Source organism: Microplitis demolitor, chromosome 7, assembly GCF_026212275.2.
Source record: "Microplitis demolitor isolate Queensland-Clemson2020A chromosome 7, iyMicDemo2.1a, whole genome shotgun sequence".
Taxonomy (NCBI): Eukaryota; Metazoa; Arthropoda; class Insecta; order Hymenoptera; family Braconidae; genus Microplitis; species Microplitis demolitor.
This window is the reverse complement of record NC_068551.1, coordinates 21,406,516-21,419,883: the sequence shown is the minus strand read 5'-3', so window position 1 is coordinate 21,419,883 and position 13,368 is coordinate 21,406,516. Positions and strand designations below refer to the sequence as shown.

At 28.5% G+C, this 13,368-nt stretch overlaps 1 protein-coding gene and 2 long non-coding RNA genes across 3 annotated transcripts in view; all 3 read right to left on the bottom strand.

Moving 5' to 3' along the window:
* LOC103579584 (glutamate receptor ionotropic, kainate 2) overlaps positions 1 to 1,603 on the bottom strand; it is a 235,429-nt gene extending 233,826 nt beyond the window's left edge. Inside the window, exons 1-2 of the mRNA XM_014441749.2 lie at positions 1,554 to 1,603; positions 1,400 to 1,442 (exon numbers count right to left, since the gene is read on the bottom strand). The gene's annotated coding sequence lies outside the window, so the exon portion shown is untranslated. The remainder of the gene's footprint in view (positions 1 to 1,399; positions 1,443 to 1,553) is intronic.
* A 24-nt stretch (positions 1,604 to 1,627) lies between these two features.
* On the bottom strand, positions 1,628 to 2,308 carry LOC103579585 (uncharacterized). The gene is made up of 3 exons (XR_549547.1): positions 2,174 to 2,308; positions 1,851 to 1,944; positions 1,628 to 1,710 (listed from the first exon to the last, which is right to left on the bottom strand). It is a non-coding gene; the product is annotated as an uncharacterized LOC103579585 (long non-coding RNA).
* Positions 2,309 to 2,862: 554 nt separating this feature from the next.
* LOC128668196 (uncharacterized) lies at positions 2,863 to 3,827 on the bottom strand. The gene is made up of 3 exons (XR_008403953.1): positions 3,755 to 3,827; positions 3,551 to 3,683; positions 2,863 to 2,992 (listed from the first exon to the last, which is right to left on the bottom strand). It is a non-coding gene; the product is annotated as an uncharacterized LOC128668196 (long non-coding RNA).
* Between the last annotated feature and the right edge of the window lie 9,541 nt (positions 3,828 to 13,368).

The window sequence follows — 13,368 nt, the reverse complement described above, 5'->3', positions numbered from 1 at the left end:
TGTATGGACGAGTGTCTATTACTTGCTGTCAATTATCTCAACATAATTTATCTAATTAAAACCCCACTAATTATTCAAGCGACTACAATCTGTTGTATTTAGATTATTTTACTTTTTTTAAAACTCACATTAAACTTTTTTATCCTCATTTTGCTGGTGTGATATTTTTATATTCACTCACGCGTATCAAGCATTTAAATCACTGCTACTTATATTAGTTTATTTATATATTTTTAGTCCAGATATTCCATAGCGTACAAGTTAGTCATAAAAAATATTATTATCTCATAAAAATAATTGTGTATTTTAATGAATAAATTAAAATAATAAAACCCAGTGAATTAGCGAGTGTTCGGAAGAAATAAAAATAAAATTTCCATGGTGATAAAATAAATCATAACTGCAAAAGCTATAAAATTAAAGTTTAGCTGTTTGTAACAAGAGTTAACAGGGCTCTTCTGTTTTACACGTGAAAGAATAAAATAAAAAAAACAAGGTATCAATAACAGTTACAGAAATAGAATTTAAAAGTAGCTCGAGACTATGGGTACAAGAGCAATCTCATCAATTTTTTCCCGTACGGTAGCAACAAACGGAGACGCCAGTCGCAAATATCCGTGTATTTTTGGCACACACATCTCGCTAAAGCTAAAGCTGAGGCATTGCACACACTCCATCCACATACAAACATATATATATATATATATGTATATATATATATAAGAACATAGTGCTGCCACCATGGAAATAGTTTCGTCTTTCTTATTTACACCCAGCGAACGTACTAGAACGAATGGAACGAAACGTCTTACTGGCAATTGTATCGTGAAACAAGATTTTCAACGACGTCTTGCGAATTCGCATCAGCTGCCAGATGCAATGCGCGAAACAACTCCAAATTATACGCACTTCAAAAGAATTGAAAGAACGTCACCTTTGATTCTCAAAATATAACACGTACTACTATTTCTCTGTTTTCATCATAAACAATAATAACTGTAACAGTATGCACCTGTTTGTATACTCAGTGCAACTTCAAGTGTAAGTCATGTTATGACTGTAAAATTTATTAAAAAAAAAGCATCTTAGATTTTCAACTTCCCGCCATGAAAATTTTAAATTTTCAAAAAAAGCAAGTTATTGGTTTCGGTTCCTATAGATCAATTCCTATTACTGTTCAATCAAGTGGTCAATAAAATTATTTCCGCGAATATTACCCTAATTTAATGTCCCGAGGAACCATTTTTGAGCGATTCTATGGTTTTAATATAATGGAAAAACAATAAATAGTCAACGATAAACATGATCTCACTCTTTTGACTCGAGTCTGAGGGCAAAATCACAAGCAATAATAATATTTGATCTACTAAAAAAAATATCCATGCAAAAAATCACTCACCACACCAAGAAATATCCAGAGCAGCAGACAATTCTTTCAATTACTGTACAAATAAAAAAAATTAAAATTAACTAAATTAATAGATTTGTTGATTTACTTCAAAAATTTCTCACATAAGCTGTTAGTTTTTTTTTTTTAAAAACAAATAACTTACCTTGGCGGACGTTTTTCTCTGCTTCCAGCAACAGGAACCAGCGGTCCAAGATCCATGATAATCATATGGAATAAAATCAGTGCTTCTGATTACTTCACACTCCACTGTATTACTTTCCAGTCAACTGATAGATATTTCGCTCTAGCTACTAAATGTTCTGAAAAAATTTTAATAAAAAGTAATCTTGATACTTGAGAATCAAAAATAATTTTTACATTTTAGCTTCTGCTCATAAAAAACGGCATGATTGTGAGCTACGAAGCTAATTCTGTAATTAAAAAATTTTAAATGTCTTACCAAGAGCACGATCTGTTCCTCTAACAATTGACACTAAAGAACAATTTATTTCCATCACTAGCAATTGGTTTTAAATGATTCCATCAGTCGGAACCTGTAATATGATAATTTATTTAATTAGATTTATATTTTTAAAAACTCATCTTTATTTTTTCGCGGCAATTTTTAATTAATTTAAAAAAAAAAAAAATACATTGTAAGTAATTGAATATTTACTCTATGATAAATGAAAAAAAATTAAGTAATTTATTCATAAAATGAATTTAATTTCTTATATATATTTACAATTACGATGGTTAAGAATGATAAAACTAATTCTTTACCTCATTTCAATTAAGAAAATAAAGATCTTGATGACGTTGTGATTTTCCGATACATAGAACTGATCAGCATGATCGTTGGTGTTGACGAAATTCATATTTTTTATTTAAAAAATGATTATTTCATGCAACAATTGAACTACTCGATCAGTTCCTTTCAATTGTGACAAATAATAAACTAAAGAATATAAATAAAAAATTAATTACTGGTCTTGATTATGCAATTTAATTTTTTTTTTTATGATTTATAAGCAAAAAAATACATACCGAAAATTTCTTCAGTGGCTTTACTTCTTGAATTCTTAGATAATTGTAGAAAAAATAAAAAAACTAGATCAAAATAGATTTATGAAGCAGAAGTCATGAAATTTATGAAACTATAAACCAAATCCCGTCTGCTTATAAATTATTTTTTGTTTTTTGGGTGTTTAAAATACGGGTAATTGCGAATAATTGAAGTCCACAACTTCGACTCGAGTCAAAAGATAAATAAAAAAAAACTAATGACTAAGTAAAAAAATACATCATGCAAAAAGTCACTCACCACGACGAGAAATATCCAGAGCAGCAGACAATTCTTTCAATTTCTACAACGAAAAGCATATTTAGTTAAAATTAATAATTTTTTAAAAATAAAATAAGAATTTTAGATGATTTTTTTGATTGAATTAAAAAAAAATTTACCTCGGCGGACGTATTTCTGCACTTCCAGCATCCGGAACCAGTACCAGATATTCATGATGATCGAAATCAATAAATTAATTTTACTCCAATTAATCTCTCATTGAAGTTTATTTTTTTCTCAAAGTATTTTTGCACCAGCTGAAAATTTCATAAAAAAATAATAAATAAGAGACAAATAACTAATTTTTAGTCCTGCGTAAATTATGATGATCCTGAAGCTAAGTGTGAATGTAGCAGATGTGAGACAAATTTTGAATTACAAAAAAACGAATGAAACAATGAAAAATATAAAAATTAAGAAAATGCACATACTGTTTTTGAAATTTTATAAATGTGCATTATTTTTATTTTATCCATTTTATATTTAATTCACTTTTTTTTTAGTTTTAAAAACTCAAAATTGTCCGTTACATTCATATTCATTCCTGAAGGTTAGCAGACAATTAATAATTGTCAGATTTTTTTTCAATAAAAATCAATTACAAAAAAAAAATATTTATATGTAGAAAATTTAAAAAGCTATAGTTGCAATTTATTGAAAAATTTTTTTCTTTGTAAATTATCATGTTTCAAAAAAATCTAAAAATTATCAGAACTCAACTAACTTGAGTATCATAAAATATTTCGAACAATTGAAAATCATTTTTTTTTAATTTGCTAGAATGCGATAATAAAAATAAAATTTAAATTAATTACCAAAACACCAGTGAAGAAAGCGATGATGAACAATCATTGGAGCAAGTAAATACTCAAGACATCGAAAATACATAAAGTATATCATCGATATTAAATATCCAGTCATTCATATCAAACTTGATGACTTCTGAAGCTGTCGAGACATAAATTATTTACTATTTACTTAAATAAATAAGAAAAAATAATTAAATGATTAATTGTTACCAAGACAAAGGGGTTAAACAATCGGCGTCAACTTCTCAGCCGCTCTCTACTTGCAGTCGTTCTCTCAACGGCGACTTTGATAAGCTATGGCGCTGAGGTCTAATTTCAGGATTTGAATTATTTTCTCAGCGGCCATTTTTATTCCTAACAATTGAAACTCAGTTACACAAAATCTCTGTAGATTTTTGAAAAAATATTTATAAATAATTTCAGTACCACAGATTTGAAAAACAATTATAATTTTCTGATTAATTCAACAAAATAATTATTTTTAAAAAACCAAGATCGATATTTTGTAAATTTAATTTTCTAATTTTAACTAAAAAAAAAAATATTCAAAATTTATGACAAGTAATAAAAATTATTGCTCAGATAACTATTGAAAATATTAATAATAATTAATTACTTGATTAATTACTAAGAAAATGATTAAAAAAATTTGTATATCATACTCGGACATTTTTTGTAATTTATCGTTTTTAAAAAAAAAAAAATTATCAAACATCGGCTAACTTCAGTATCATTAATTTTTAAATTCAATATTTTATCAAAGACTAACTAAAAATTTATTAGAAATTATTGTGTCAGAGTTTTCTTTACGTGTGTAGAAAGTTATTAAAATATATTTAAGCCATAAATACCTCTGATAAATTAAATTAAATGAATAAATTAACGGAGCTTACATGAGAGATGTTCCCTGGGCAGCCATGACAGTTTTAGAACATCGACGGCGGCTTCTAGAACTACGGCGCTGCTATTCACAATTTCAAAATTTAAAATAATTGCGCGTCGTCAAGCTTAAGGCGCTGCGGTGGCGTCGGTTGGAATGCACTTGCGCAGAAGCCTTAAGCTCAGTCTATGGCCGGGCTGATCGCTGTCGTTGTCGTTCGCGAGTGAATCTCTGTCAAATAATTAGTTTATTTATTATAATATTAAATTCTTATATCTCTAATCAGTTAATTTAAATTATTTAGTGACCAATACTTAGTCTGAGATAATAAGTTCAGTGTGTCAGTGAATGTGAGTCTGTAAATTAATTAAATCAAGTGTTAGCTTTCTTCCTATCAGTGTACACCGAGTTTGTGTTGTTAAAATTTAAATGCAAAAATAAAAATAATTAAATGTCTAAGAATTTTTTAAATTATTATTTTTAAGTAAAAGTTTGAGTTTTGTGAAATCAGTTGCATACATTTTATATATTCAGTGAATTTTATCAATTTTTGAAAGTGTTCGTCGCTGATGAGAAAGCTGTAAAATGGCGGCAAAGTGAGTAGTTTTTTAATTATTTAAATGTTTTATGACTTTTTTTTCAAATCAATTGAGTTGACTATTTTAATTTTCTCTCGTTATCAAACATAAGACGTTGATGATCCTGAAATGAACAGACAATTAAAAATTTTTGGATTTTTTTTTCAGTAAATCAATTTTTAAAAAATTATAAATAAAAATATGCATATGTAGAAAATTTAAAAAACTATAGGTTCAATTTTTTTAATATTTTTTTTTTTTTATAATTTATATTTAAAAAAAAATCCAACAATTTTAATGATACTGAATTTAACCTTCTAATAATTTTTGGATTTTTTTTTTAAATATAAATTATAAAAAAAAAAAAAATATTAAAAAAATTGAACCTATAGTTTTTTAAATTTTCTACATATGCATAATTTTATTTTTAACTTTTTAAAAATTGATTTACTGAAAAAAAAATCCAAAAATTTTTTGATTGTCTGTCAATTTCAGGATCATAAATTATAAGACGTCGGCTAACTTCATTATCATGACAAGTTGATATGACGTGAGTGTGAATGTAGCAGACATGATACAATTTATAAATTTGAAATAAATAAATTGAAAAAATGCGCGTACGAGTTTCGAGTTTATTTAAATATGCATTTTTTAATTTTTACTCTACTTACATTTTATTAATTTATTCTAAAATTTTTAAAATTGATAATCGTCTGCTATATTCACAGTCATTGATTAGCAGACCAGATTATTAATTGAAAACGAAATTCATTTAAATTCTGTTTACTAAAAAAAAACATATTATCAAAAATTTTTGCTGTCAGTTTTCTTTTTGGACAAATAGCGCCAAGAAATTTTTTTCTGTATGTGTATATGGAAGATAAATCTAAAATCTTTTGGTTATTATTAATGACTTTTGATAAATTTTGATTTTTTATAAATTAATTATTTTTTTTTCTTTATTTATAAAGTGAATGACAGTAGGAATAACTCCCCTTTATTTTGTTGGCTCAAATTTAATTATTTCAAAAATTTTAATTGTCTTATTATAAATAATTTCAAAATTTGAATGTCCGGGCTTAATTAAAAGTACTCCCACGTACAAGAATAAAAATTTGGATAATGAGAAACCCCCACTTTTCTTCATTTTCTCAATCGACCCTTTCTTCCCAAAATAGAAGTAATGATTCAGCGTACAGCCTTCACAAAAGTGCATTATTCCTTTGACGTCTTCTCACTGACTGCCTCCATAAGCTCTCATTTTACCCAAATACCTAAACAATGATCTCAATTCTCATCTAATTAAATCCCCTAAAATCCTCTCAACTCTCGCATCATGTCCATTACGACTTTGATCAAAAACATTCCATAAAATTACATGCTCAGCTTAATGATAAATTAAAAAATAATTACAACTCAAAAGCGAGAAATAAAAATAAATAAAGTTTCCAGCTCTTGCTCATATTTTATACAATTGTGCATTTTAACTTATAAATATTTATATATTTTCTCGCACAAAGTATATCTCTAATGACCACGCATGTATAATTACGCCGTCCATTATAATAACCATAACAATAATAATACATCTGTATAAATTTAAAAAAATAAAAATAAATAACCACACATGGGTACTTATTTATACGAAAAAAAATGCATCAGGCATCTAAAAATATATCTCCTCGTATACCCGAAGATATTGAGCACCGGACCGGTCGGTTTTCCATAAACACGTGCCAGCTATTTCTTCCTCCGTTGGCCCAGTGTTCTGCATATACATACACACCATAAACAACCAAACAAACTAACACACAAGTTTGTTTCTCCCTTTCCCTCTATCTCCGGCTCTCGACGCGTCTGTTGTTACGCTTGTCGCGTTCGCCACACACTCAAATACTTTCCCTGCCGCCTGGTATACTGGCTTACACTCCTCATTCTGTCCCCTTTAACCCACCACTCGCTGGCCTCTCTACTCAATATACAACCTACGGTCCTCTATCTCTCGTTCCACCCCGTAAACACTGTCCTCGAAAACCCTTCTAACACCACCGCGTCCTCTATTATACTCACACTAGACTCTGCACACCCCAGCAATAAATGACACACACAATTGCTGAATCAACAAGCCCCTTTCAAACTAGATCTCCCATCTCTACTCTATATATATGTATATGCGCTGCGTTATACACAATACATATTGCATTTTCGGTTTAATGCTGCACTAAAGACTGATCTGAGGCTCCGAAAATAATCATACGTCTAGTTAATGCAATGTAATGTTTATGAAAAGCTTTTTTGAACCACAAAAGTCGTTACTGAAACTCGAACTTAGCTCTCTCGTGTGTTGTTGAAAGACATTTAACGATTCCATACGTTTGTATATTTAAATATACATGTCAATGTGTAGGAGAGGTCGAAGTGCGACTGGATGCCTCTGAAGTTTCGGGAAAATTTTTTTTTTTTTTTTTATGAAAAAGGACACGATGCGCAATTTAAAAATTTTGCAATATAAAAAAACGGGGTAAATCCAGGTGGTGTAGGTGTTAAAATTTTTTATGCTAAATTTCAACACAAAGCGGTGCTAAAATAACACTGCCGGTGTAAATATTCTTTAACAGTAATAAACAAATTTCCCGGTGTTAAAAACTTTTTCGGAAGAGTTAACTTTTTTTACGCCTAGAAATCCATTTTTTTTTCTGTTAATAGGGAATCTGAGGTAAAATGAAACACAGAAAAAATTGACAAAAAATTTTTCATGAATTTATTTAGAGCATCCAGTCATGCTATTAACTGAATTTTTTCGAGTGAACATGAATAGGAATAAAAAAATACTGTAGAGTTAGTTATGAGTAAGTCATAATAGCAAAAAAAAAGCAACGGAAAACTTAATCGAATGGAATTTGAATGGAAAAAATTATTTTCTGCTGACAGATTTCTCATTAAAATTGTTACGATAAGAATTTCACAAGCATCGAGGCAATTAATATTTATAATATAGTACATAAATGTAATTTAGATAAAATAAAAAATGTTATAATATAAATTTTTGTCCCAGATCGGGCAACCCAATTTCGGCTCACGTTCCTTAAATATATTTGGTATTATAATTATCAGTATCAAGCTTTTAACATAAAGCTTCACAAAATAAACACTTAATGATACTCTTAGCAGTAGTTATTGTTGCAAAATACATGCATACACGTATGTACTTATATGAAATGTGAATTAACATAGTAAAGCCTCGGGTTTTAACTACAGTATAGTTTTAACGTTACTTAGAATTAGAGGTTTTATTATATAGCTTACCAAGTTTCCTACATTTCAATGAATCTCCAAGTGAGAGCGAGAAAGAGAGAGAAAGAGCCAAGGAATGACAAATAAAACTTTGTTTAAATTGTCAGTAACAATTTTCTTAACTTCCCGCTATGAAAATTAAAATCTTCAACAAAAAGGGAAGTCATTGAATTAGGTTCGATTTTCGAAAGTCGAGTTTTCATCAGATCTCGACGTTTTGAGGTCTGTAAAAATCTAAAGAAAATCAGGAGTATTCACCTCCATTTTATTTTAGTTGGGCCTCCTCTGCTACATCGAAGTAAAAAAATTTTATCGAAATTTTATATTTTACTTTTATATTTAATGCGTGAACATTTATTATTTCTACTTCAAACAGCTCTTTAGTGAATACATAAATAAGTTATTGCAGCAACTTTTTATAACCAATAAATAAATTGAAGTGTTTAACTTCTCTCATTTATGCTGAATATACATAAAGTATAATTTAAATATTTAAAAAATCCGGGAGGAAAATTATATTTACATTTAACATAAACAGTACTTTTAGTTCAATGGGCATGTACTTATCAAAGAGAATAAAAAAATAGTGGCATTGCATCACTGATTAAAGAAATTTGATGAGGTTTTTTTAATGCCAAGGATTTGATTGGCTGTTTATATTTAATTAGCGGTGGTAACGATTAAGTAATAAAATCAGGAGTTGAAGCAAGCGGATGTAGCAGGCGGGCTATGGATAAATGGAGGATATAGTTGCAGGAGTAGTGCAAGTTTAGTAAGGATGTAGTTTAGCGGTGAGTGCGAGTGAGAAAGAGGAGGATAATGGTATCTCTCACTCGATTGTCAAACATTCATTATTTGTCTTGAATTACTCCGACAGCCGCAGAAGTGTTTTCTCTCCGGTCGATTATACACATTTGTATCTGGGTCTTTGTTGGGATAATTACTGTCTCGATGAGCAGCATGCGCATACATTCATACTAACTTACCTGTATTGTATTATTGTTTATGTATATTTATACAATAATAATCATTTTCTGTAAATATTATCATTTCCAAATACTTTAAACGAGTGTATCTATTAAACTAGTGTTTTTTTTTAATTTTTTGTTTCGACAAAATTTGTTGGAAATTCAATTTTCTACAATTTTTGTCTCAACAAAAAATTGCGTAAGATGATTCGTCAAAAAGTTACAGCCATTTTTAAAGTTTGGAAATATTTATATACATACATTCTTTTTCAAAAACTTAAAACGAGTGTATTTATTAAACTAGTGATCTTTTTGAATTTTTTGTTTTAACAAAATTTGTTTGAAATTCAATTTTCTACAATTTTTGTCTCAACAAAAAATTGCGTAAGATGATTCGTCAAAAAGTTACAGCCATTTTTAAAGTTTGGAAATATTTATATACATACATTCTTTTTCAAAAACTTAAAACGAGTGTATTTATTAAACTAGTGATCTTTCTGAATTTTTTGTTTTAACAAAATTTGTTGGAAATTCAATTTTCTACAATTTTTGTCTCAACAAAAAATTGCGTAAGATGATTCGTCAAAAAGTTACAGCCATTTTTAAAGTTTGGAAATATTTATATGCATACATTCTTGTTCAAAAATTTAAAACGAGTGTATCTTTTAAACTATCAACCCAACAGCATTTTTCAAAGAGATCGAAATTGTGGAAAACTAAATTTCCTTCAACCTTTGTCTGAACTAAAAATACTATGAGACATGTAATTAAAGAGTTATAGCCGTTTAAAAAATTTTTGACTTTCTTTTTATTAAACATCTAACTAGCCAGTCTTTCTAATGACCCACAGCGTCTATTTTTTTGAGTCATAAATATATACTATTATCAAAAAGTCAGAATTTCGACTTTATGATCGTCATCCACAAAATAATATACATAACAACAATAATGAAACATGTACTCAGAGTTTAGTTTAAATTTTTTTCGCTATCTAAATATGGACTATAATAAATACGTCCAATTAATATTGTTATATTTACTTGAATATTCCGTTAACTCTATATTGCCCACGGTCAATGTAAATATCAATTCATGCGAGCCATTAAAAACTAGTGTAATAAATGTATAGAGTATATACCGTTGAATAAATAGAAGAAAAGTTAAAAAAAAAAAAAAAAAAAAAAAAAAAAAGAAGAAAGAAATTAACAAAACTATTAGTAGCATTGGCACGTTTACCTAGTACTACGTGTCTCGCTTAAATGTCCAGTACCCATTTTGATTGGATGAAACTTTTATTTTTTTCATTTCCTAACTGCTCAACACCTTTATACATTGATTAACGTGAAGACAAAGAAACAAAGAGGTGCTCCGAGCGATTGTTAAATATTCAAAAAAAAATATAAAAAAAATAAATACTAGTCAGTATCGAAAATCGTTTTCCGCTCTACGAACAATTTATTTTTTTTTAAGCTTTTGTTTATACCAGCCTCAATTTATTAAACACTAAAAGTCTTTCCTGCTAAATAATGGAGTTACATATACATATATATATACACGAGTGAGGGAGTGTATGAATAGAAAAAATAAATATATAGAAATATGTATATATGTATATATTTGGTAAAAAGTTTCACACATCATTTGGTCTGTTCGCAGAAAGTGAAAACGAAGATAAATATATGCACTAATTTCGGTGATGTGCATACATAATAATATACTGTCAGAGCCTAGAGATCCTGACTAAGCGAACAAGCAAGTAGATTTTCGCTTGGCATATTGAAACAATCTGGCGTGTATGTATGCGCTGTAATACAAAGAATGGTATGAATTTTATTTAAATTGTCCGTAAAGATGAAAAAATAATCGATTTTTTTTCTAACGTTTTATTTAAACATAAAATATGTAACATAAGAATGAGAAATTGATATATGTAAATGGAGCTTAAAGTAGACACGACACCAAGAGATATTCGACTAACGTAGCACTTCTCGCGACCCCTATTTGCTCTCTTCTCTATTTTTAAACATTTACTGTCGTGAAGAATATTTAAGAGCGCATAGAAACCACTAACTCATGGCATCTGTTACTTTTTTTTGTATTTAATCGAATGTTAACCCCTTTATATCTGAGGTATCCAATCTCTCATTTATATATATAGGTATATATCGGTGAGCAATCATAAATTTTTAACTCATGAACTATCACTATTATGAGTATTCAAAAAGTGATAGAAAAAAAATTTTTTTCACTATTCGGAATTTGAAAATTGAGAAAAAATGAAAACTTTTATAATATGGTGACTAATAACTGTGTTACAAGAAAAAAATGTTACCATAAAGTAGGAAGTCTGTAAATTTTCGAGGAAGCGTCGAAAAAAAATATTTTAGTTACAACTAAATATATAATTAAAAATAACAATTTTGTAATTGTGTTTCTGAAGTTCAAAATATTTTCTGTCTGCTGTATCGGAGCAAGTGACGCGTGCCAGCTTTAGCCGTAATCGAAAACTGATGCTTTTGACTATGACAGCTAATATATAACTCGAGGAAGGAACGTAGGGATCTTTCGGCAATTAAATTTAAGCTCAAAGACGCTGACGCAAACTTGACCGAGAAATTTTTTCCAGCTTGGAAAATTCCAACGATTAAATTTTCTCTTTACGACTTTTTCCAAAATTTATTAATCATAAATTTTTCCGTACAATTCTAAAATTTTAGTCACGGAATCAGAAAACCCTTCCATCGAAAATAAAAAAAATTTGCTGAAAAATTAATTTTTTTTTAGCCTATTTCACTCCATATTCAATAATCAAATTCTAAAAAATCTTACAATGCCTTAATTTTCCATTGAATTCATAAATGGTCAGAAAATGCCTCGCCTAGTTCAAAAATTTATGTATACATATATGTATGTATTTTTTTTTACTGTTAACTTGACCTTAAAAATCGATTGGCATAAACTTTATATAAAAACCACATAAATATTTTTACAACCTCTCAAAGAATTGAGCTCCACTTATGTCCGTTTACCAAAAAATAAAACATAGATTATTTGTTCTACCTTATATATATTTGTATAGATTATTATTAAGCTATTATAATCCATTATTAAAACTATAATAAAGTATGCTGTTCAATGGAGCATACAATAATAATTTTGAAATTCAATCGTATATATATACATATATACATACATATATGTAGAACAGATTATACTCATTGTCAAAATAATCAATAAGATTTATGGTCATTCCACAGCTGTGCCAGCAAGATGAATAGCTGTTGAAGCCTCGTGTACACATATGCACATTTATACACACGGTCACACGATTAGTAAGTCAATTATATATATACACTGGCTCGCGCACTGCACACGCACATAACAATATAAAATTACTGTCCTCTTTTTTTCCTCGTTAATAATTTTCATAGCCCCTTTTTTTTTGTTTCTATCTTTTTCCTTTGCTTTGTGTTAAACTTTTTAATATGTACGCTTTTGATTTGGTGACATACGACTTGACGCTCATGTGAATACGGTTAAAAAAGTCGTGAAAAAAAATTTAAATAAAGTATAGAAAAAAAGGCATATTTTGTACACGTGCATTATTCACTGCAAGCCTCGGGTAGGAACTTTTTTTTTTATCAATGCCTGATTTTTCGTGTTGACGCTGCGCACGCGAGGTAAATGCTATAGAATCTTCTATTATCTCCGAGTCAGAAGCTCATTTTTTTTTATCAGTTTTTTTTTTTATGAAAAGTGATAATAATAATAATAGTAAAAATATCTTCCGTAACTTAGCTGACTGCACATGATTCTACGGGTTGAACTGTGTATGATCTTTAACCTCCCGATGCTCTACATACTATTGTATGTGAAAATATTTCAGTGACACTAAAATAGTCCGAAAAAAAGTTATGAAAATACTAGAATGTCAATAGTGAAGAGAAGAGAACATAATTTAAAATAAACATTTGTTTTCAAAAACGAATGTATGAAGTATATTTGAAAAAATATTTAAAAGATAAATTTTGAAAAATTTTACAAAGTAAATAACGATTTCTTGATAAATTTCGAACAAGGTTAACTGAATCGAATGAATTTCGT